This window comes from Sitophilus oryzae, unplaced genomic scaffold (assembly GCF_002938485.1).
Source record: "Sitophilus oryzae breed Bouriz unplaced genomic scaffold, Soryzae_2.0 scaffold_815_pilon_pilon, whole genome shotgun sequence".
Taxonomy (NCBI): domain Eukaryota; kingdom Metazoa; phylum Arthropoda; class Insecta; order Coleoptera; family Curculionidae; genus Sitophilus; species Sitophilus oryzae.
Genome location: NW_022147434.1, coordinates 5606176 through 5631300, shown reverse-complemented (window position 1 = coordinate 5631300; position 25125 = coordinate 5606176). Strand labels below are relative to the sequence as shown.

The 25125-nt window shown below is 32.1% G+C and overlaps 1 protein-coding gene across 1 annotated transcript in view; it reads left to right on the top strand.

Annotated features, from left to right (window-relative positions):
- LOC115889494 (probable cationic amino acid transporter) overlaps window positions 1–25125 on the top strand; it is a 357520-nt gene that overhangs the window by 120756 nt on the left and 211639 nt on the right. The gene's annotated exons all lie outside the window — the stretch shown is intronic.

The following is a 25125-nucleotide window of genomic DNA, read 5'->3' as shown; positions in this document are numbered from 1 at the left end:
TAAAATTCGCCATGTTAAAAAGCACCTAAAAATCAATTTTCATCCAAATATCGACATTACTTAAGAGAACAAATTTGAGAGATTTGGAAAAAATCTTAATCCCATCAAAAACATAGACTGAATTCCTCCGCTGTAAAAAGTTGTGAGATTTCATGTAAAACAAAGTGAGTTTATTTTATTTAGTCTCTCTTTAAGCACCTATTCAACAATTTTGTTATAAATTGTTAGTATCAATATTAGTCATCTGTATTTCTATAATACTTATAATGACTTGGCAATTGAATGCATGGCACCATAATTATAAAAAAGAATAATCCACTATTTCGATTACTAAGTAAATCTAAACGGTGCACTTAAGAATAAAAATTTTTAGGTACTATAGAATATCATATCGTGCAATTGCCAAGTCATTATAATTATTATAGAAATAAAGATGACTAATATAGATACTAACAATTTATAACAAAATTGTTGAATAGGTGCTTAAAGAGCGAAAACTGACTTGGTTTTACACGAGATCTCATAACTTTTTATAGAGGAGAAATTGTGTTGCATTTTTTTTCATTCTAAGTTTTTAATGGAATCTTATTTCTTTTTGTAGGTTATCCTTCTATTTTTTTTTCGGGACATTCAAAATAATACTAAAGAAGGCTGACTATAATTCATAAACTTTGAGTTATCGTATAATTAATTAAGTCAGATAATATCAATTGAATTAATTCTAGTTTTCTAACGACTTGTGTTTCCGACTTTCATTATAACTCAAATATCAACTTTAAAAATGTTCAATTCATGATTTTACTAATGCTTATTCAAAATTATTTTTTTGTCAAATTTACAATCTCAAAAATTATAAGAGACATAAGAGTAGTTTCCAAAAATGTAATAATATATTTCCATTTAAAATAACAAAGATGCTACCACTTTTCAAATGATCCGGCAACACTGTAACGCTGATAATATTTTAGATAGATGGAGCAGGTACCTTTATATAAAAATCAAAATTTTTAAAACAATCACCGGTCCTCATATTACCATCACCGGAAAGTCGATTACCACTAGCGACTAGACAGCTAACTTTTGAGCCATAAGGATATTTTGAGATTTTTCATTTTTTTCTCCCATTATAAGCTTAAAGCTACCTAAAATTCAAAATTTGAAATTTGTGACACATCTAGAAGTACTTTAGAATTCTGATGACGGCGAGTGAGTCACTGGCGAAGTTAAAGAAGTTTGACTAGAAAAAATTCATAATCCTTGAATTATTGTTTAAGATATGTATTTAACATTTTACAATCAGAATATTAACGAAAATAAAATAAAAAATATCCGGTGTACCTACTAGCGGAATACCTTCGCGCCGCGCTATCAAGCCTTGCTCGATATATGTTCAAGCCTAGCATTTAACATATTAAACTAAAACATAAATAGGGACTTCATTACAAGTTAAAGTCTCACTAGAAAAAATTCATAATCCTTGAATTATTGTTGGTACATTGATATATAAATAAAATCAGAAGAGACCGTGTTTCATCGACTACGAAAAGGCCTTTGATAAAGTAGAACACACAGTGCTATTTAACATCTTGCAAGAAAAAGGTCTAGACGAGAACGATATCCAATTCTTAAAAACACTATATTGGAATCAGACAGCATACATAAGGTTAGGGCAAGACGAAACAGACGAAATACCAGTACAACGTGGAGTTCATCAGGGATGTGTACTGTCTCCCTTATTGTTTAATATATACTCCGGATATATATTCGATTCGGCCCTACAAGATAAAAACATTGGCATAAAAATAAATGGCGTCCCAATTAACAACCTCGGGTATACAGACGACACCGCGATTATCGCTGACAACCCTGAGGCTCTTCAAGAACTTCTAGACGACATAGCTCGGGCGGGAGATCCATTGGGCCTTAAAATAAACACGGCAATATCCAAGATAATGGTCGTTAGTAGGAGAAATATTCCACCACCCAACATACAAGTATGCGGACAATGCGTAGACACGGTAAATAAGTTCAAATACCTGGGATCCTGGCTAACATCGGACCTTGACCCCGACTTAGAAGTTACATCGCGTATAGCGCAAGCTAGATCAATGTTTAACAAAATGAGAAACCTAACCGATCACTCAACATCAACATACATCTGCGTTTTGTCCATTGTTATGTATACTCAATCCTCTTATATGGCTGTGAGACATGAACGATTAAAATTAACACCATGAGACGGTTGGAAGCTTTTGAAATGTGGATCTACAGAAGACTCTTGAAAATACCCTGGACAGATCATGTACGCAATGAAGAGGTTCTTGGGAGGTTTAACAAAGAAAGAGAATTAATTGCAAATATAAAAAAACGAAAGAGAGCATACCTGGGCCATGTCACGCGCAGTAGCAGAGCAAAGCTTCTGAAGTTGATTATAGCAGAAAAGATGGAAGGCAGAAGAGGACTTGGGAGACGCAAGCACTCTTGGTTGAAACACTTACGAGACTGGACTGGATTGAACTCACACGAACTGTTTCGAGCTGCACAGGACAGACAGTGTTTCGCCGCGATTGTTGCTAACCTTCATTAGAAGATGGTACTATAAGAAGAAGAAGAGACCGCTCCGATTAATTCTAGTTTTCTACCTTTTTCTCGACTGTAAAACCAGTTACCGGTAGCGGTTAGACAGCTAACTTTTAATCCATAAGGATATTTCGAGATTTTTCTTTTTTTTTTCTTTGGTTATAAGCTTAAAGCTACCTAAAATTCTAAATTTGGAGTTTGTGACACATCTAGAAGTACCTTAGAATTTTGTTGATGTGCCAGTGAGTAAATGTCGAAATTAAAGAAATTTGACAAGCGATAATTCATAAACTATGAGGGATAATTACTAGATATTTTAATAACCTAGCCAGCTATAGTATGTCTTCAAGTGTAGTGAAAATTAATATTCTTGCTTTATCCACAACGAAGTTACAGTGTGGTCAAAAGTGCCGCTAATACCTTCGAGGAAAGGATGGTACGGCTGTGCTCGACTTGGCGTCTAATAGGAGATAATGTATCAATATTGTTTTGGTAAAATTACTGATATTTTTTTAGTGCACATCTATACTAGTATACTATTTCTATTTTTCTTTCTTAGCAAGAAAAGTTTTAAATTAGCATTTGTCTATAGTTTTTATTCGCGTAGGTAGAAAACCTAAACCCAAAAATTTGGGATGATATAAACATTTTTCTTCTTGTAGTATACTATTTCTATTTTTCTTTCCTAGCAAGAAAAGTTTTAAATTAGCATTTGTCCATAGTTTTTATTCGCGTAGGTAGAAAACTTAAACCCAAAAATTTGGGATGATATAAACATTTTTCTTCTTGTATTTAAACATTCCTGTTATCAAGAAGGGCTAAATTTAAATAGAAATTATCCAACAGGGCGGATGTAGGTATGTTTTGAATAAATTATCAATACGAAACGGGAGACTTTGTTGGAGAACACAGATAAATAACAAAATTTAGATATAAAATATTCTGGCAATAAATTAACAGGCATATAAAAATGGTTTGAAAATTCCTTCAGCGAAAAATAATTATTTAGAGTATTTTTGTGTTTTTAATATAAAAATTCTTTATAAATGCAACAAATTAGTTTACAGTTGTAGTTCCCTAAAATGTTATTTGCTTATTCTGTGTAAATTAATTACAACATACATGTCAATCTCATCTTATATAAATATGTTTACCAGAAAGAAAGTGTAATGTCAGATGTTATATTACTAGGTCAGTTGTAGTTCAGAATATACAGAGTGTTCTATTTTTTCGTACCATTTGGATAAGTTGTCAAACAACTGATACACAAGGAGTGCATGAAATTGCGGCATTTTCAAAATTAGCTTTATCTTAGGAGCTAAGGAAGCCATAACAATTTTGTTTGCCAAATCTTTAGATTCACAAAAAAGTAACTAATATTTTCGAGAAGCGCAAGGTTGTATTTTTACTAATAAGCAATATAAGCAAATAAGGTACTGTGGCACTTCTAATCATCATTATCATTTTCAGCTTATTCAGCCATTTCCAATTATGGTTAGCTTCTCTCATATATTTAAAGAGGGTATCTCTTTATAATTGGGCCCATTGTTGTGTATTGTGTATTGTTGGCTATGCGGGCCCTAGTTATTCCTGCTAATTTTCTAATATCATAGTCCCATCTCAAAATTGGTCTCTTTCTAGGTCTCTTAATTCCTCGTGGGTACCCAAGCTGTAACTTGTGCGGTCAATCTCTTATCCGTCCTTCTTACCAGGTGTCCTACCCATTGCCACTTGAGGGAGTTGATTCTTTGGATGACATTTAGGTCTTTTGTCACATCCACTCTATTCTTTTACGGTCTTTCTTGGTTATTCCCAGCATATGTTGTTCGATTGAGCGTTGTGTGACCTGCAGTTTCCTTATAATGCCCGTTTTAAGTGTCCAGGTTTCGCGTGCATAGGTCATGACTGGTAGTACACATTGGTCGAATGTTTCTTCTTTAGATAAAGTGGCATTCTAGATTTGAAAATGATTGAGTTTTTCCATAAGTATCCCATGCTAACTTCTGTTGATTTCTGGTAGTAGAGAACTATATATTAGTTGTACCAAATAAATATATTCTTCTACTATTTCCAGTATTGTGTTATTCATCAGAATGCCTTTTCTGTCTACTAGTTCATTGTACATTACTTTAATTTTTGCTAAATTTATTTTGAGACCTACTTTATTGCTGGCTGTATTTAGTTCGCTAATTTGTGATTGTCGTTCTCTAGGAATATTGGCAATTGAATCTATGTCATGAGCAAATCTTAAATGGTTAATATTTAAGATATTCCCCATCTATTTTTAATCCTTTGTTAGTCCAGTCCAGTTGACGGAAGATTTCTTCTAGTGTTGCTGTAAACAGCTTTGGGGATATCACGTCTCCCTGCCATACTCCTTTGCCAGTTGGAGGAACCAACTTCGGGGTTGTTTTATATATCATTACTCTTGCTTTGACTTCTCTGTATATATTGGCGAGAGTTTCTTGCTTCTATTACCTTGTTTCGCTAGGGCTTCTATAATTGCTTTAGGATATAACGAGTCGAAAGCTTTCTCAAAGTCTATGGCTAGTGGAAGTTCGTATTCTTGTGTTCGGCTGATCTTAGTGTAAGTATGTGATCAATCGTGCTGCAGCCGCTTCTAAAGCCTGCTTGTTCTCGTGGTTGTGCAGAGCATAGCGTGTTTTGTATTCTGTTGTAGTTCTAATATGATTAGTAATACCAATTTTTTGTTTTTTTTTCTTTTTAACTACTCGTAAAAAATAGTAAAGACAAAAAAGGGAAAAAATAATTATAGAGAAATATAGGAAGTAGCATTAGCTGATTGGACACACTTTATATGACATATCGAAATAATTATTGTACATAAAAACATAATTTGATAAATTTAGAGTGTATTCCGTTGCTTACCTTGGTTATGGTTTTATGTTCCGTTTCCATCGGTTTCCTGAAAGTTTTCTTATTACGGAACACGGTTCCTGAAAAATTCGGATATAACTGTCACCAAATTAACCAGCGCGCGAATGCATTTTTCTGTTTTTTTTTGTCAATCAATGTCATTTTTATGTTACAGAAATCAAGCAAATATTGGAAGTTCGAGTAAAATTCTCATTTAATTTCTAGAATTTGTAATAATATTTTGTATTTACATCCAAAAGCAATGGAGGTAGGCAGTAAAGGTAAATAAATTAACTAAATAGAATGACCTTTTAGGACAATTAAAACTTATCATTGCAGCCATTGTTTCTTAAAGTCAGGAACATTTAAAATGAAAAACAAGACAACAAGTAATCGTCAATGTTTTCTAAGCTATAAAAATATAAATATTGATTAGATTTGTTTACTTATTATTGTGCTGTTTTAATATTGGACCTGGAAATCTTCACTTGAGCTGTCTAACGAGTTTAACAGTTTATTAATAAAGTACTAATAAACTACAATATTAAACTCCATTGAAAAGAAGAAGCAAACGTAAAAACAGAGAATAGGTACATTAAAAATGCATAAAAGATAAATTTAATTTTTAAGAGAGATTTAATTTTTTTTTTATTTAAAGATTATTTTAATAGAGTTATTGAAATTTAGAAAACGTCAACATTTGACGTTTCCAATATTTTACCAAACCGTTCCGTATCAAACCGATGTTTTTCAGGAACCGCTCTTTACCGTAGTTTGCCGGTCTGGTTCGCCTGATTTTGCAGCGGAATACAGCCTGAATGACATCCACACATCAAATTTTAAAATGTCAACCCTTGTTTTAAACCGTTCTAGTAAAAGTCGATAACGATATTATGTTTGTTCAATAAATAAAAAGTAAAACTCATTATTTTTATGCTCTTATTCATTTATACCCTGTATATTGGTGATGTATTAAGGTTTTATTAGACTGATTGTAATAAATGACATAAATCACTGAGAGCTATCAGCAATTTAAAAACTAATAAAATAAAGAAATAAAACGCAAAATTTGTATGGATATCGGTGGTCGTATATCATTGAGGGAAAAATTAAATTTTACTCCCGTTACTTTATTTTATTGTTAACAAGCATTATATCATTACCATTGAAATGTAAATTGCGCGAATTGTAAATGTGCGTTTCAATTAGAACTGACCTTTGTTGAAAGCATGTCGAGTGCGTATTTAGTAGCATTACCACTGTGTATTGTTTATTGTTTATAAAATGGTAATTGGATGTTTTATTTAACAAGTCATCGAATAGGTTAAACTAATAAAAATAAAATATTACAATGTTTTATATAGCAATTAAATTTAGATAATTTTAAAATTAAGAATTTGTTGACAAAACAAAAGATATTCTAGATACTTTGCGAGTGCATTGTAGGTGCTTTGCGAGTGCAATGCTTTAGGTACCAGGTTAAATTATAGTCGTTACAAAAAATAAATTCTAGAATTTATGTCGGACCCCGACTGTAAATAATCAAAGAACACACGCTATGTATTTTTAAAGTATTACCATTACAGATACAGATTAATGTGGGTAATGGAAATTAAAATCTAGACTAACTTACTTAAAATAACCAATATACGTAAAGTCTGTACGATACTGGTTTAAGACTGAACCTTAAAAATATTTTGTCGATGAAGTAGAACATAAAGCTAGACTTATGATCAATATTCTCTTCGTGCAATATTGTGTATTAATATGAGCAGCAACAGCGTGAGATCTGGGAGCCTCTACACTTCTCGGCGTTCACCGTTAACCACGGCGCCAAAACTGGGACCAGGAAGAAAAGAGCTACACGCACGCCACACTACAGACTAATCTTATCCTAAGCATGCCTCTGAGGAACCAGTAGACTTAAATTCCTATGGAACGTACTATAGCCAACATGAAAATTAGAACTTATATCTAAAAATTTTCTATAAACTCACCTCAAAATATTTCGAGGGTTTCCATGAAAAACAAATCCAATTCCTCCTCCATCAAACATTCTGAGGTGAAATCAGATATTTTAGGTGAGTGAGCAAACTTTTAGTCACATTTAGGGAACATTAGGAAACATTAGGGAACATTAAGGAACAGTTGTAACGCAACGTAATAATAAAATATAATTTTATTAATACATTACGGCGACGCGACGGTGCTGTTCGCCTTGAGAGCATTATATGGTGAGTAAGGTTTGTGCTCAAATGAGCGCCACTGAATCTACCTAATAGTTAAATAACATTAAAGATTCAGAGAACTGTTATTAGGAAAATATGTTATTTGCCAAGATGAAACCTCATTCATGCAATAAAACAAGTAAGTTTTTACTCTACTAAATCTAAATATATTAATTAAAATTAATGCTTGATTAAAATACGTTAGTTTTATAACAATCAAAAAATAATGAAACAGGTTTAAATTTTGAAAATCAAGTGAGGTTAAAATATTATTTAAATTTGTAATTAAAATATAAACTTAAATTAAGTGAAATATTACAGATATTGAAAATTACTTATAAAAAATTAATAAAATTAAATCAGACTTAACTATCTATACCTTTTATAGTGTATCCCAAAATAAAAGTATACAAGCCTGGGTAACTTATCCAGCAGCAGCAGCTGAGCACGGAAGGAACTGCAGTTCCTTAAGTTCACAGAACTGCATCAGCAAGGCCACAAATCTTTGTTGAGTTGAAAAACAGGGTGGATGTCTCGACACCATGTAATCACGTGCAAGCCAACGTAAAAATAAAACCATCAAAGCAAGAAAGGAAAACCAGGAAAAAGTAAAAACCGGAAAAAAAAGTAAGCGTAACTAACAATCATCCAGCTACCGTCGACAATAAAATTAACAAAATTAGTGGATCAATTCCAAAATTGTCCAAATACAATACCTGGCCACACGGCACACCAAAAAAACAAATCTATTTTGGTTCAGGCAAACTCCTGTATAAATTTATAATATTCTCCAACAGCATCCAAAAATTCCACTAGCAACCCCAACAGGAACATACAGGTAAGGATTCGACCAAAAAAGACGATCTCCTCCCGATCGCCACGCCAAGATGGCGATTGGAGGGAAAAAGAACAATCATCGACCAAAATAAACCTCCAAAGGTTTGACAATCCAGAAATGACATCAGAAAACGGAAGTTAGCGGCGTTGCCGTACTGACCAAATAACAGGTATCTTGGGGAAAAATATTAGAAAGATAAATTGAAAAGAAACTGTCAACACTGCGTAGCTCGCCCGCTGCTGTTAAATATATATAAAATAAACTATAAAGACATATTTAAATATTATAATTAATTAAGAGAAATTTAGAAACAACTAATAAAAAGAGAAAGGCTCGGAGAAAGGGCGATTATCAAAAAAGGTAGCAAGTTTAAAAAACATGCTATACAGTTACGTATCTGTGTTTTATTGATTTGTATTAGCGGTTACTCGTATTAACGGCCCCGAAAAAGCTACAATTAAAATACCAACAAAATTATGATTTTGTCATTGTCGAATTCGATGTCACATTTTTTGGTTTACAATAATTTCTGTGGTTTATCTGTCAAGTCGCTTCTGTCAATTCTGTCTGAATTGGAATGATCATTTACAAAAGAATTAGTTGGACTGAGAATATTATTCCCGGTCTATGACTTGTTTAATGTTCATAACTATGCTAACCTCGCACACACATACCACATACAATCACAATAATTCAAGAGAAAATAGTATATTTTTAATCGTAATTTGTAACAAAAATAACTTTATTATACTATACTAATTAATAAAATGTTTACATAATTCCCCATTTGCAGCTAAACAATACCCCAAATGATTGTGAAATTCACGCCTTACAATACAAAACTGTTAAGGGAAGAATCTTTAGCATTCCACGGAGGTGTCTTTTTCAGTCCATCAAAATTTCCGTCTTTAGTATTCCCATAAAGACGGTTTTTGAGTGTGCTCCACAAGAAGAAGTCCTTCGGCTAAAAATCCTATGGTCTTTTCCTTCTGTACTCCCAATAAACGGGAGTCAATGTTTTTTTTTTCAACATAAAGAATATTCAAGTCATTATTATTTTCTTCCTGTTCAATTATTTTTGTCTTCGCACTTCCATATGTTTAATACCTTAGTGGCTTTAATTTCAAACCTCAGTTTATTCTTTGAACTGTTGACTTATTCGGTATAGGCTTTCCGGAGACTGAGCTGCGAACATATTATCTAATACAGCGGGAATACTATTTCCAGCAAAATGCCGTTTAACCATCGTAACTTTTTCAGAAGTTACGAAATTCATAATTATTCTATACAAAATTACTTTGTTTGGTATCTCAATTTTTTGTAAACAAAATCATCGAATTTGACAATGACACAATCACAATTTTGCTGGTATTTTAACTGTTACTTTCTCTGGCCCGTATTCAAAATTTTAGTAATTTAAAAGTAGATTTTTGCAAATAACTTTTAAATGACTATTCCAAATGAAACGAAATTCTACACACAAGTACAACTTTAACGCCTCTTCAAAAAAGTTTAATACAACTTTTGCATAAAATCATCTGGGGAGATAATATTTGACCTTTTCAAAATTAACATGGGATTTCCTATGCAACACACGGTATAAAAAAACATGTAACGAATTAAAAACGTTACAATCTACCATTTTCAAACAAACACTTGCATATTTTCGTATACACAATACACAAATTTGACCAAGAGAAAAGTTGGGTACCATAGTAACTGTTTAGTTATTGCGTCAGCTTGAACAGTCTAATATATAAATGTATAACAGTTTCTATGAATTATTACCCAGCAGAAAGCAAAACTCTGAGAAACTTTAATATTAACGTTCTAGCTGGTTTTCCGATAAAAGAAGCCCACCATCTGCGCTTAGGTCATTAATCCGAAGTTATTCTATGCACACTTTTTGTCTTCTCAAAGTTGAAGCAAGCCCTGATTGGTATGTTTCGGGTAGGAGTAACAAAACGAAACTTTTCAGACTCATTAATTTTCCGGGCTCAAAGTACGAAAAATTGGAGGAGGATAATGCCAGGGATGATTAAATTTGGCGTGAAAAAGTTCCAGTGTGCAATTTAACAGCTTTGCTTGTAATAATTTGGTTGTTAATGTTATCCAGAAATTTAAATGGAATTAATATATTTGAATTTATTGTATTTAATTTTATCCTAATGTGTTTTATGTAATGATTATTCGAATAGTTATTTTAGGTGCGGAACAAATAATATGCAAAATGCAGAAACTTTTATGAAAACGGAAATTTGGTTTGATAAATAGAAACACAATTATTATCAGCGAACATTATTCAAACTCTATAATTTAAAATAAATGATTGATATTATTAAAACAATCGATTTATCACAAACCAGTAGTTTGCTCTACATTGTGACAAACGGAATCGTTTGATAAGCCAGCATTTTATTGATTTTTATCGAATAAATACTAACTTGGTCTTATAGTATAGAGTTGATAAAACTCGATATTTCCATTGGACACAATTAAATATTATCGGTTTAGCCGGAGGTGAACCTAAACAAATAAATTGAAGTGCTATTATCTATATTTGTATTAACGTTTAGGCATCTTAATAATTATTTTTTTTATTTCCAAACACCAATACGATATTGTGTAGAAAATTAGGTACTGATAAGAAATTAATAATAAAATACCTTAGAACTAAAGTTAGTAAAGTAATGTAGAAATAAAATGTACGAGAGGAGGACGGGTTAATGACCGCGATGTTACAGATCTATTGTCTCTTGAGTTATAACTCATCATACAGTCTCAGGGCTTCCAGACCAAATCCAATATCTAAGTCGGTTTCCACACATATCAAACCAAAGTCATACCAAAGTCCATGGCGCGTATGGTTGTAGTCTGACACGGTGCACTCAGTGACGAGGTGGTCTAGTGTTTCCCCATTTTCCCCACAAAATCTGCTTTCGTAAATGTTGTTTCTTAGCTACAATCTACTGAGGTATTCGTTGAGGAGACAGTGGCCTGTTAGAAACCCCGTGACAATCCGAAGATATTTCTTACTTATCAAAAAAATATATTTTATTTTACTGTTATTATACTTACTTTTATTATACTGGGTTCAATCCTCAGCCAGTACGGTCGCTTTATTTATTTAAATAAAAATATTTATTTATCTAACTAGAGCGACAAGCGAGCCGCCACCTCAAGGAAGGCAATGGCAAACCAACTTGAGTATGGTTGCCTTGTACAGTCTCTCAAATAGTGCCGTTCGGATTTGGCGATAAACTGTAGGTCCCGTGTACTTGTGAGACACTGATGACACATATCATAAGTACATGCGAGAGGTAGCCGACACTCTGCATAGAGTATGGCACTGTAAGAAGATCTTTTATTATTATCGGTCATAAGTTCTGAGAAATTTCTTCGAGTGTCTTAGACCGTTGTCTTGGACCGAGTGTCGTAACCTTCGAGGTTATGGATGGAGTCTTCCAAGTTCTTGAGTTCTGCTTTAGGTTGGTTTTCACTTGGGAGACAAAACAAGCACGGTTCTGGCCAAGTTTATTTTTTTTATTTTAATTTGTATTTAAAATATTTTGAAGGTTTTTAACAAAGCTATCTGGCAAAGTACATGTTACTGATATGCTGGTTGCTGAAAATTGTCCTTAAATCTAGTACAAAAGTTATAAATTGGACATTTCCTACAATAATTTGATTTGTTTTTAAATACAACAATTCCAATTTCCAATATAAAAATACTATTGAGTGTGAGCAATTTGTTTTATCTAAATAAAGTTATGCATGTGTTAGTAGTTCTGCATATTATTTATTGCGTCTAATATTGTCTTCTTAACAACATGTCACAAGTTGGTATTATTTTTGAAAATGTCGGAATAAAACAATTTTATTTTAAATCAAGGTATGAAATTTTAATGTTACTTAGCAGTGAATAAGTATTATTCCCCTATTTCTGACCAAAATTTGACCGAAATCTAGTACACGCTGCAGAACTAACTATTTTATTTATTTATTTTTATTTTACGGTCATTTATCTAGAATTGGCATTAATGCCACTGAATTTAAGTTCTGACACAATATCCTTCTTTATTTACTACCTCTAAACAAAACCAATTGTAAAATAAATAATAAATAACATCAATTAACCTCAAAAAGTAACAAACCAGCAAACAAACCAGCAAAATTTCACCAAAACAAATTCAAATGTGCCAATTGAAAGATTATCGATTTATCTAGTACATGAATACATGGATAGCATTATACTACTTCCTTAATTTTTTTAATCAAAGTTCATTATAATTTTTCATTATAATCGTTGTTGAAGTCACTCTGTAGTCTCATGAATGTTTGAGAAATCTTAAATTTGCGGAAATCTGTGATTTGTCCATGGTCCACATGTTTCACCAATATACAAAATTTTTTAGATTCACTTAAAAAAATAGTATAATAACAATATATATAAAGTCAATTAATTTGAAATCAGTCATAAAAATAAGTGAATTTAAACAATACTACTAATCGCTATTTTTTTTAATTAATTAAAACCGAAGAATATAAAGTTATACTCATGAAATCGCGCCAGGGCAAAAAACAAATAAAGAAGAACAACCATATACTAATTTCATGTTTGAATGAACATTCTGATGTATATTTGGCGAAACAAAATTGAAATATGAAACCTTAATGAGACCTTGTTCAAAATTGAAAAAAAATATCGTATTAGGAAAATTATAATCAGTTCAACGAACAAAACAAGAATAAACTGTATCGCTTTGTGAAATCCTTTAAAAATTCATATATAAGTAAAACCCATTTAGAAGTGTAAATTAAATCGGCAAAAACCGAATATTTTGTCCAATTTAAAAGCAGTCAGCCATAGCGGTTCCAGCTTTTGTGCGTAATTTTCCGAAATTTAAAACAATATGCCTCTGGAGCTTTGTTTTAACAGCGAACGAAAATGAACGAATGACCCAAAAAGCGACGACAGATGCACGTAATCGTCTATCTATTTACAAATTCATGGCAAATCGAAGGGGGGAGGGTCACATAAACCCTCTCGGTTTTAATTTTGAAAAATTCAATAAAGCTTGGCGTACACATAAACCAGATTGGTTTTGTTTTGTTGGTTTTGGTTGATTCTTATTTCAAAATGTTAATTATTAAGTTCCACCATACATATTTTCTCTCCTATTTTTTTGTTCCTTTTATATCCATTCTCATTTGTAATGTTTTATCCAGGAAATTTTCTACCATTTTTTTATTTTCATTTTCATCTTTTGTTTTAATCTCTATTCCTCGTATACCAACATTTCATATTTCATTTTATACTCTTTCTTTATTACTATTTCCTCTATTTCCCTTGCCTTAACGGGGTCCAAGTTGACTGAACACATCCAGGAACTACTGAAAGACGTATTGGAGAAAGAAGAAATACCAACATAGTGGAAAGAAGCAATAATCTGCCCAACTACAGAGATAAATAATAAATAAATATAAATAAATAAAGCTTTATTGTACCGGGTGTCCCACTAAGAATAGCTCTCGGCTGTATCTCGGAAAGTATAAGCTACGGAAAAAAATATTTATAACTAAAGGGGCTATGAGAAATTGCTGGAAATTATTTTCAAGTTTGTAGAACGACCGCTAGGGGGCGCAACTGCAACAAAAGATATGAGAATGGAGTTTTTACACAATTTTGCTTAGATAAGGTGTACTATAAGTAATAGCTCCATAATCTTTAGTAAATTTTGAATATTTTTTGTTAGAGCCATTTTCCCCTATCTACCAAAATAAAGTGGTGGGGGTAGGTTAGATCTGCTTTTATTTAAATATTAATAACTCTGGACTGGATGATCGGAATCCAACAAGCAAGGGCTTGTTTAAAAGAGCGTTTCTTACTTACTACACTATTGTACCATATAAACAATAATAATAAACTTTTGAACGTAGACGCTAGGGGGCGTTGTCTTACAATTTAACAAACATTGCGCATTTTTCAAAAAAAATAAATGCAATAGTATATGTAATTTTAGCTGATAGTAAAGAGTAGTAAAAGCTTAAAAAGTCAGCGAAAACTGCATCTTGATATCTTCTTTCAAACCGAAGATATTAGCAAAATTATAATAAATACCAAAAAATAAGCCCTTAATTACCTTATTTTTACAACACGCTATCAGCAGCCCTCTTCATTATGCCCATTCTAACAAAAAAATAAGATAGAAACAGTCAGTTTATTTTAAAATCGACGAAATACCAGAATACCATAATACCAGAGGTATTAATATCTAATAATTAAGATATTAATAACAGTGAACAAAAAACGATTATTCAGTAAGTAGTAAGTCATGGTAGGCTTTGGAAAAAAGTTGCTTTTGACGTAATAGTATAAACGTCAAATTGTTATTCGATCAACATTTTGATAGTCTTATCAGCGTTTTTCATGTTTCCAAAAAAAAATTCTTTTTATCTTTTCAAAATTCAAAATTGTTGATGATTAAACATCAACAAAAAAGTCAATTACCGCATATATGGCTCTCTCCAGTAAGTATGATTTCAAAGTTTTGCGTAATGCGGGAAAGAATTAAAGCGACTTGATATTCAAAAGCAGATGATTGTACATTTTTTGGCATTGTACAGTATTGAGCCTTTAATTAGTTCTGAGCTCGGGGTTGGCAGATAAAGATCGTGCTCCGCATTCCGCAAGTGGATAGTTGTAAGATGGCCTAAGTGGATAGTTGTGAGATATAGCTCTCCTACACAACTTCTTACTTTTAATCCGTGTTTATTGAAGAATATCAATTGAATGTACAATAGCATTGTCATTAACCCAAACGCTGACATACGTAAACGCTGACTAATGAAAACAGTACCTCTATTAATGGTATATGATCATTGCAATTACTAGGACCAATGAACTGTAATACGGTCCAATAAATAAAATGCTCCTACAATGTGCCTTATAAAGTACCTGCAACGTATATAAAAGAAATATTAGTGGAGGACGTTGATGAGAAAATTGGAGAGTACCAATGTGGATTTAGATAAAGAAGGAAGATATGGAAAGGAAAAAGACCAAAAGACTAGAGGGTCATGCGCAAAAAGTAGGCTCAGTGTTTAATGAGAAGAAAACTACGTTTATGGAGTGGTTGAATAGGGGTTTTGACTGGGATTTTGAGAAGGGAAGATGTCTACAAATAGATCCTGAGAGAGGGAAACGATACGAGTTTGAGGAAGGAATGTATTTATTTACATACCTATTTATAGACCGTATGTCTAAGGAGACCAAATGAAACTCAGGAAATTGTGGCATAATAATGGCAGGAAATAGATGTGTTAGCGCACTACAAAAAAAGTATTAAGAGTAAGAACATCTCCAGAAGTTTAAAAATCAGAATGTACCAAACAAGGATACGAGCAATAGTGCTGTATGCATGTGAAATGTAGAGATTTAGAAATAAAAAATATTTAGGAAGATTTTTGGAGGAAAGAAAATAGACAACATGTGGACCAGAGTAACAAATGAAGAATTAAAACATATATCGGTCACCGAGTATAACGGGTGTAGCAAGAGCACAAAGACTGAGATGGCTGGGACACATTGAAATAATGTCTGAAGCAAGAGTTCCTAGTATGATATTGAAACGTGAAATGAGTGGTAAAAGAAGGAGGGGTAGACCGAGAACCAGATGAAAAAAAAAATGTTAAAGAGGACTTGAGAAGGATTAGAGTGGATGGGTGGAAGAAAGGCGAAAGGCAGAAATAAATGGCGAAAGATGACCAGTTAATCCATGAGCCTTTTAGACTTTTAGAGCAATTATATAGGGAGTAAATTCATTTCAAAAATATATGTTTGTTAGATTTATTATGTTATGTTCCAAATTAGCCATGCGAATGAAATTTTGAGATTACAGTTGAGGGTTGAAGAGTTTGGTGTTACACAGCAAAATAAATCACTAAGTCACCACAATATACCAAAACACTTTTACTTTTACACTGGACGCGCGTTTCGCTAACCATGTTAGCATCATTAGCAGATGATTATAAACTCAACTTAGTTTATAGTCAAACTAAGTTTATTTTGCTGAAATTTTGAGGTTAAATGATACTAGAGGTGCGACATATTTTAATGCTAAAAAAGTGTCGACAGATTTGCCAGGGACATGCATAGGTCTCAGTGCTAATTTTCTCAACAAAAAAAAAACTGTGCACCACTGACTTTTGTTTCTTTGTACAATTGTGGAGGCCGTTTAATGCCGGTTAAAAGTTATATTTTGATCCTGATCTTCTTGATGAGATAAAAGCTATTTTATTAATCACAATTAATAAAATTGAAATAAAGATATAATGAATACATTATTTATTAATATATTATTACATTTTATTAAAATGTATAACACTGATGGTCAGTGCTACAGCAAATGCCAAAAATATAATATAGATATTTACAAAACTGACGCACATACCAAAACTTAATTACATATAGTGATGAAAAAAAAAGGGGGTGGTAAAGTGTATTTTTTAGAGCGTTTCCTTTTTTCTGCTCTCCCGAAATTTAGCTAATACAATCTGGCAACTCTAGGTAGCGGTTGCATTGGTCAAAGCAAAATTATTAAAAAATGATTTACTCAAATCGGAAGAAAAAGATATTTCAAAAAACAACTTAAAATGTACAGTTAATAATTTGTGAAGTTAAAATTAAAAAACAGTGAAGTTATACTTTTTTAACTAACTACTAGTATTACTAACTATAACTATAATATACTAACTAGTATTTTATGTATTTTTACTTTACTTTCTGGCTGTTCAGGTAAAACCTTACAACTCCTACATTTAAAGTGTTTTACTACCTCCGATAGGTAAGCAGGTATTGGTCCAAATATCTTTGAAAACCCCGTACATTTATTTAATAAATTAGTATAATGAATTGTCTTCCAAATGTTAATTTCACGGAACTTGGTATTCTGTAATATACTGCTATTTACTACCCTCCAACAATAAAGTTCATTAACAAAAACAATGGCTCCAATTAGATAAACTAAATACCTGGAACGGTGCTGCGCATAACAGGCCGTTAATAAATTCATCTCCAGTGCCTTTTGTTGTCCTTTGTCAACAAGCTATTTTCTACAATCCTTGAGATTTAATTAACAGGTCTATTCGACAAATATATCTTCCTTAAATAAAATTTATATACCGTATGATCGAATAAAAACAGCGTTAGCGATGGCTATGAAATGAAGATCGCTGTCATTTTATATATGTAAAATTATATGGGAAATGTCATCGATCGTCATTTCATAGCCATCGCTAACGCCGTTTTTATTCGATCATACGGTATTTATATGAAAATATGTATTTTAAACATTTCCATGATATCTAGTGGTGAAAGCTAATTACAATAAAAGGTGTTGATTGTTTTAATGATGATGCTTAGTGATGATGGTCGTCAAGCAACACTAAAAAAAGAATGGGGCAAATGTTCCGCAGATCCTGACTTACCATTACACCAGGATTGCCTAGATAACCAAAGGCAAAGGCTAAAGTCTAGGAGCCTTTCTTGGAAACTGGGCGAAAGACTAATCCGTGAAGATTTTCTACCTCAAACAGCCTGGCAGAATGAATGGTACATATACGTCAAACCCCGACTCGGCAAATTTAGTTAACGACCCGTGACAAAAGCCCCCGCGGTTCAACCTCCCCAGAAGAACATTTCGACGCCCCTTAACCGTATACGTACTGATCACGGAAGATGCCAGTATATGAAGCACAAGTGGGAAATATCAGAGGATGCTAGGTGTGATTGCGGGTACCAACAACAAACAACATTTCATATTGTCACAGAATGCCCCTTGCGAAAATTTCCGGGAACAATGTCTGACATACATGAAGCTTCCGAGTAGGAAGTTAACTGGATGAAGGTGCTAGACATCCACCTTTAATCAATCCACCACAGTCACTTCATCAAATTATTAGTTCGTAATTTTAGTATTAAAAATACTTCTGGGCGCGTTTATATGGGACCCATCTTTGAAAAAGCGACATGCTAGATGCGATGTGGTACGGCCGAGTTCAATAACCTGCCTAATCATCAACTTGTCAACACGTAAGAGTTTAGCCGACGCGACGCGGCGTTGCAAGGACGTTCCAGGACCGACGCCGAAATGAGGTCTTATCAGTGGGCCAACTATTTTATGGATATGGGTGTTTAGTATGGGCCGGCGGATAAAAAAGCCAATATTATAAAAAAGATTATGCGTCAAGGCATATGGATTGTTAGGTACAGTTTGACTATTTTAATCTAACTCTTTCCGTATGCGAAGCAATGGGAAATTATACATGAAAGAGCGGACTCACGTAAATAATAAATTTAGACCAATGCAATATTTTTTCTCGGCGCGTAGGATAGATAGGTAAATGCATTAAAGGGAATAATTAATTAAATCATTAGGTTCCAAAACATAACAACTCGGGTCTCATCGGATCTGCTGATACATTTTTCTAAAATTTAGGCTATTAGGACTTATATTTTTTTATGATTATTATTTGTTTAATTAACAACTTAGGACAAAGAAAAAGCTTGCATGGTATCCACCGCCAACAGGCGTAAAAACAAATGAAGCCAAGGCGTTGCTAAATATTTATTGGGATAAGTTTTTATTGTTTGAGTATTGTTGTAAATAATAATTATCATTTAATTAGTGCTAACTTATCAAAGTTCACAACACGGCGAAATTTCAACAAAATCGGCCAACGGATCTTTGAGATATTAATAAAAAAAAGGTCTATTAGAAAACACCTTGACACCCTGTATCTTTAAAATTATACATTTCCGGACACATGGTTATATGAACTTTTTACCTTCACTCAAAGAATCACCTCCTGAAGTTTGGCCAGATACTTAATTAACACAAACAATCTAGCTTACAAATCTAATATAATTATTAGCCACGGAAATTTTACTCCCATTTACAAGCAATTTTGTGTCCTACCTCTCTTTCATAGGAGAAGGGTAACTGATCTCATTAAATTTTTAAATGTATAACTGGTCGACTGAATTGTGAACAAATAATAGAAAAAATAACGTTATCCCAAAGAAACATTTACATCAATTTTCGACAATAATTATACCACACCTTTCCGTAAAACTAACTCAGGTCAGAACTCTCCTGTCTGTAGAATGATAAGAACTTTTAATGTATATTGTGAAAATGAAAACATTTTAGATATGTCGATATTTACGGTTAAGAAATACTTTAAAGATTTGTTTTTACGATTGTCATAAATTATAGTTTATTTTTTTATTTCTTTTGCTATTTTAGTTGGATTAAGTTAAGATAGAGATAAGTTTGTTATTTAAGTAAGTATAACCACTGTATATATTAGAATTAAGCCGAGGATGCTTTTTGGGGATTTTTTTCTGTTGCATCCCAGTCTTTTGTAAATAAATAAATAAATAAATACAAGAAACTTTTTATATATGGACATGTATGTGAAATATCTATGAAACATTGGAAACCGACGTTATGCCACGATCCACGATAGTTTTTGGAGTTCACGACACAGTTTTTTAGTTTTTAATGCCACTTTTTCACAATTTTCACGGGTTTGAGTAAGTAAAATTTAAAACAAAAACTCACAAGATAGCAATAATTACTTTGAGAATTAGATCCTTTAAACACTTTTCGGTATTTTTTCAATGAGGGAGGTTTAAATTTTGAAAGATTTTATAATTTTTGAAGATTCTGACTTTGACAAGAAAAAATGATTTCTGTTATTGTTTGCGGTTGTTCTTAGCAACCGCTATAGTGGCGCCAGATCGCGTACAACGGTCGCGCCCCGAAACAATTATATATTTTGACGGGCTTTCCAATCTAAATTTATTTCTTTTATCTATGCTTCCAGATACCAGTTTTCTTCCAAATATTAACGTTATTTCAGAAATTATTTGGAAAAAACTGTAATAAAAATGAAACTACACACTGCATCTCCGAAACACTGTAACAAACTAGGCATTTTAGAACATACATTTATAAAAAAAATCTCTTATATTATTTTTTTATCGGCAGAATATGTTGCCGAAGTTTCCGGCATACAGTTCGAACCCACCCTGAACTATAACAAACTAAAAATCATATAAAACGAACACAAGACGTCGCAATAAAACCGCAATTTTATAAACGTAAAAATCAATGTTAAACAAAACTAACAAAATTGGCCATGAAAAACTGACAAAACCGTAAAAATCCACTATTTTATTCATCATCCAACAAGCTATCAAATTTCATATTTTTTCTTTGAAATTTCGACAATATCCATAAGATATTTCGTATGGAAAATCTGATTTAAATAACAAAAGCGACATATTCTATTAGGATTTAAATTTAAACTTCAACATGCCCACGTCAGCCAATAGGACCTCACGATATTTATAATATTTTATCCTTCTTTTTGTGTATTCTGGCAAATTCGTTTTAATGAACTCGTTGTGTTTTGTGTTTTTAACCTGATACAGTATAAGGTGAACCAAAATGACTAAATACAAGGTTTTCCAAGATACCTCGTGCGATTCTTGTAGTAATTACCTATTGAAGATAGATTGTAGAATGTGTGGGAGGGGGGTTAGTCATCGCGACCTTACAGATCTATTGTGTCCTCCTTTTTAAGTTATAACTCATTTTACAATCTCAGTACTTTGACAAAAACCAGTATCTGAGACGGTTTTACAGAGTTTAGTTCTTCTATATCAGTCGTATCAAAGTTTATGGTAAAAAATAACATAAAATAATATAAAAAATAACATCAAATAACAATAAAAAATAAAAATAACTTAAAATAAAATAAAAAATAACATGAAAAATAACAATAAAAAATAACATAAAAAAGAGAAAAGCTGAGAAAAGCACAACAAATCAGCAAAATTTCTAAGCAGATTCAATTTTGAATCCAAATGAAACATCTAATGAATCTGTCAAACACGGAGGACCATGGTGTCGATTCTGTCTCTAATGCGAAGATTACTGGCACGTTTTAAAACTGAAAATGTTGTGAAAAATTAATAGAAACAACAAATGCGTAATTTTATGCCGGATGTCACATAAAAAGTCATTCAACAGCTAGATATGTTACTAAGATAAAATATTACTATCAACACATTCCGACGGAGCTATAGATTGTTTAGTTTACCCCCGTCACAGTTGCACCGTCATGTATATTAATAAGGAATAATATAATAAAAACAAAACTGGGAAAACTTCTAATTGTAAGAATTATTTAAATATAGCGCCAAAAACTAGGCTGACAACTCCTTCCTGGAAGCATAGAATTATGGGTAGCTTGTTGTTATGGTGTTGTTAGTTGTTATGTATTGAAAAATAAACAAAAATTGGAGAATAAAGTATAAAAATTACATGAAGTCATTTTTATTGTAAATACAATAAAAATTAAGGCTCCCCCTTTTATAACTTCAGGTGTGGGGTTAAATCTGCGTAGTCCCCAAGAAGAGAAGAAGAGTGATAAGTTATAACAATAGTTTGAAGATTACCGGCAATAAATAAAATGGAAGATCAAGACGAAAACCAGAGTCACCAATTTTCTGCTGATGATTTTGAAAGATTTGTGCAAAATAGAGCTGAAGAAAATCCAAACAGTAATGCTAATATTAATCAATTTATGAATACGATAACAACCTTATTGCAACAAAATACTCAGATGTTGCAAATGCTACAAAAACAACAGCAGCAGCCATTACATGCACCAAATCAAGAATCTCCAGTTCGAAATTATAACGTAATGCCAGATCTCTCGAAAACTATAGAAATATTCAGTGCTGAAGAAGAGCCAAGTAAAGCTAAGTTATGGTTACAGCAGTTGGAAACTGCCGCAACACTTCACAATTGGCCAGATGCGTTTATTTTCCAAACAGCCAAAAGTAATCTGATTGGTGCTGCACGCCATTGGTATTCAGGGCGAAGCAGTGAAGTTGTAGATTGGTCATCCTTCCGCATGGCTTTTATTAAAACATTTGTATTTACAAAGAATAAAACCGAATTATGGAAAAGAATGCAAGAGAGGGTACAGTCTGTCAATGAAAATGTAAGCGTATATTTTCATTCCAAAGCATCATTATGCAAAGAGTTAAGTTTATCATTCGAAGAAGAGAAAGAGCAGATAGCTATTGGATTATGGTCCAGAGAATTAAGTAATTTTGTCATGTCCAAATTCCATATAGATGAAGATGCATTATACCAGGACATTATAGCATACGAAAGAATTGTTACTGCGAGGAAAAATAGATTGCCTGAAAGAAAAAATGAAATTAAAAAACCACAGAAGACAATTGAAGCATCTCTGAAGAAATTTACCAGTTTAGATCAAGTTAATAATAAAACCATTAAGTGTTACAATTGCAATTTGCTAGGACATTTGGCGTCGCAATGCAAAAAGATGCCTAGAGTGAGGGGTTCGTGTTTCAATTGTGGCTCAATGGAACATAAAATAAGAGACTGTCCAAAGATTAAAGGAGAAAAAGCCTCTACATCCAAGAAAGAAGTTGAAGAGAAAGAAGCATTGATGGTCGAGAACAAATTCCCTGATAGATTCACCTTGCCTTTGTGTCTTGTAAAAGACAGTAAACAATTATTTATCGAAGTACTAGAAGAGACACCTTTTGAAACAAATCTTAGCATTAGACAATATCAAGATTCAAAAATTAACAAAATTAGAGAGGAATTAGAGAAAACTGAAAGTAAAGATTTTGAAATCAATAACAATCTTGTTTATAAAAAAGAAAATAGACGTTTACTATTTTATGTACCTAACACTATGGAATTAAATGTAATTAGAAGTTGTCACGATGATTTAGGACATGTAGATCATTGCGGGCCTTTAGCAAAAACCAGCGAAAAGAAAAATCGATTTATTTTTGCTATAATTAATGGGTTTACAAAATTTGTAAAAATATACGCATGTAAAACTACCAATTCAACTGAGGTAATAAAATACTTAAGGAAATATTTTGCTGATTATAGTAAACCACTTAGAATAATCACAGACAGAGGTTCTGCCTTCACCTCTAACAATTTTTCAGAATTTCTTCAAAATTATAATGTAAAAACATGTATTAATTGCGACTGGTGTTCCACGTGCTAATGGTCAGGTAGAAAGATTAAATAAATTTATTATTCCTATGATTGCCAAATTAACAGAAACTCCAGAGAAATGGGATGATATCTTAAATGACGTTGAATTTGCTGTAAATAATAGTGTTCATAGTACCACTGGAGAAACCCCTGCTAAGCTATTATTCGGAGTTCCACAGGAAGGGTTAATGAATGACGATTTAAAACAATTTCTTTTAACACATAAGGAAGAAGAAACAGACCTTGATGATCTAAGAGATAAGGCAAATAGGAATATTGAAAAAAAGCCAATCATATAATAAAACCTATTACGACAAAAAAGCATAAAGAAGGTAAAACTTATAGTAAAGGTGATTATGTGATGATACCTAATGTAGATGTGAATCCAGGTATCAATAAAAAGTTATTACCAAAGTATAAAGGTCCTTATGTAATAAAAAAATGTCTGCCAAATGACAGATATTTAATAACTGATATTGAAGGATTCCAGGTAACTCAAAGACCTTTTGAAGGTATTTTTGATTCAAATAGTTTGAAATTATGGTTAAAATTATCTGACACTATTGACAAAGCCATTGACCAAAAATCTTGACCAATGTTAATATTTTGAATCTGCCCAAATTGATTTTACTTAACTTATTTTCCTGAAAGAGTCATATAATATTGGATTGACTTATTTTATTTTGACTTATGAAAAATAATTTAAAATTTAATCACATGAGATAATTTATGAAACATTATGATTATATAATGCAAAAATTTATGATTTTGGTTATGAAAATTATGTTATGATGTACTGAATTAGTTTTATTAGTAATATGTACTAGTTTCTAGTTTAGTCATAAAGATTATGTTATGCAATTAGTTTATGAATTACTTATGATATGATGTTATGAAATCATAAAAATATTATGTTTAGAATTAATCTTATGTATTACGATACTTATGTGTTATGATCAGAATTCTTATGTCTCTTATGTTAAATTTTTTTTGATTATGAATTGCTTATGTAACCTCTTATGTAACCTAAAGTATTATGTTAACGTTAGGATAGAACGAGGTCGTTCTAATTGTCAGGATGGTCGAGTTGTAAGAATTATTTAAATATAGCGCCAAAAACTAGGCTGACAACTCCTTCCTGGAAGCATAGAATTATGGGTAGCTTGTTGTTATGGTGTTGTTAGTTGTTATGTATTGAAAAATAAACAAAAATTGGAGAATAAAGTATAAAAATTACATGAAGTCATTTTTATTGAAAATACAATAAAAATTAAGGCATAATTTAATTTTAAGACATTAAATTAATTTATATAATATACAGTTTATATGAAACTATAAATCCCTCCGCTTACCTGCTTTTGAATTTTCTCATCCATCTTTAATAGCATCGACCTCAAAAACTTTTCCGCAGTTATATAAGCCAGCAAGCGAGGTCTGTTGACAAACTTTTAGAATGGGAAATTTACTTTTACGT